This window comes from Gossypium raimondii, chromosome 2 (genome assembly GCF_025698545.1).
Source record: "Gossypium raimondii isolate GPD5lz chromosome 2, ASM2569854v1, whole genome shotgun sequence".
Lineage (NCBI taxonomy): Eukaryota > Viridiplantae > Streptophyta > Magnoliopsida > Malvales > Malvaceae > Gossypium > Gossypium raimondii.
Window position 1 is genome coordinate 9,319,177 of NC_068566.1, and position 1,972 is coordinate 9,321,148.

The 1,972-nt window shown below is 35.5% G+C and overlaps 1 non-coding gene across 1 annotated transcript; it reads left to right on the top strand.

Moving 5' to 3' along the window:
- On the top strand, positions 1-107 carry LOC128039344 (small nucleolar RNA R71). Its single transcript, XR_008193847.1, has one exon. It is a non-coding gene; the product is annotated as a small nucleolar RNA R71 (small nucleolar RNA).
- The last annotated feature ends 1,865 nt before the right edge of the window (positions 108-1,972 follow it).

Here is a 1,972-nt window from a genome sequence, read left to right on the forward strand (position 1 = left end):
AACCCATGGTAAGGGCACCTTCTCAATAAATTCTTGTATCTCTCCCATGCATCATATAAGGTTTCTAAGTCAATCTAAACGAAGAAAGAGATATCATTCCTCAACTTGGCTGTCTTGGCCGGTGGGAAGTACTTCAGTAGGAATTTCTCAGTCATTTGATCTCATGTAGTGATAGAATCTCGGGTAAAGAATTCAACCACTGTTTAGCTTTGTTTCTCAACGAGATAGGGAATAATCGTAGGTGAATGCCGTTGTCAGAAACAACATTTATCTTGAAAGTATCACAGACTTCCAGAAAATTAGCCAAATAAGTATTTGGATCTTCATCTTGCAAACCATCGAACTAAACAAATTATTGTATCATCTGAATAGTGTTCAGCTTCAGTTCGAAATTATTTGCAGCAATAGTAGGTCGCACAATACTCGATTCAGCCTAGTTAGAGTGGGTTTGGCATAATCATATATAGTACGAGGAACAGGATCTGGATTTGCAAGATTTGCAGAAATTGCAGGAGGTAGCTCATTATTCTGATTATCACCCATCTCCTCAGTAATCATAATGTCCTTTTGCTTGTCTACTATATCATGTAGACTCTGCCTTGCTTCTTCAAGTTTCTGTGAGCAGTACTTTCAATTTCACTGTTAAATAGTAATGGACCTGACGGGTTTATTCTAGTCATAAACGAAAGGAACCTGCCAGAAGCAAATAGAAGAAAAATTAGAAAACACAAATTAAACTAAAAAAATAAAATGCAATAAAAATAAATGGCTAAATTAATAAAAATCAAGTGTTCCTAATATTTTAGTCCCCGGCAACGGCGCCAAAAACTTGATGGTCACTAAACTAACTATAAATACAACTAAGGCAAGCGCTCCTATCGAACAATAGTATAGTTATGGTGAGTAGGGAATATTGTATCCACGAAGACTAAAAGTACTAGTAATTACCGTTTTTTTATTATTTAGCCGAAAAATTGGAGTGATTGTTTTTAATATAAAATTACTAAACTAATTTAACTAAGAACGCAACAGAGAATGAAATAGGAAAATAATCGAAGATAACCAATGAGATAGAAAATGCCTAGGAAAGAATCCACCTAGGCTTCACCTATTATTATGGATCTGAATTAAACGATTTATTCACTTATGTCTTAATCCGTAGAAATCCCTAAATTATGTTAATATCTCTTTCGAGAGTAAGAACAGTTGACTCTAGGTTGATTAATTGAAATCTCTTTCTAATTAAAACCCCTATTGTCGTATTCACTCAATCTATAGATTCCCCTATTAGATTTTACTCTAATCCGGTAGATTTCTGTCATCCTATTTCTAGGGTTGCATGCAACTCCACTCAATTATGCTAGATCTACTCTTAAACAGAGACTTTTGCTCCACTGAAATAAGCACATTAAACATGAATTAATATTCCAAAAAATATTAAAACAAGAAATGAGCATACATAATTGAGAACAAGAATCAAGTATTTATTATGTAAATCAGAAATCAAATAATAAGATTCATCATAGGTTTCATCTTCCCTAGGGATCTAGGGAATTTAGTTCGTACTCCTAAATAGAAACATCTCAAAGTTAGGATAACCACAAGACATAAAGAAACTCAATAAAACTTCGAAAGAAATTAAATGGAGACCTTCGATCTTGAGGGAGATCCTCTTCCGAGTTGATTCTGTTGGCGTTCTTCTAGTGTTTTCTTCGATCTTCTCTGATTGCCTCCATAGGTCTTCTTTTAATTGGTACTTATAGACTTTAGAATGCTCAGAAAGCCTAAAAATTGGGTTTTGCTGTGTATCTGGGAAGTAGGTTGTGAAATCGACATGGGCTGGCACATGGGCCTGTGACTAGCCTGTGTGACTCATGCAGGCGTGTGGCCTTCCCGTGTAGAAATGCCCAACCCGTGCGGATCCTGAAAGCAGTTCTTTTTGTTCGATTTTGGCTCTTTTTTCACTCCTTTT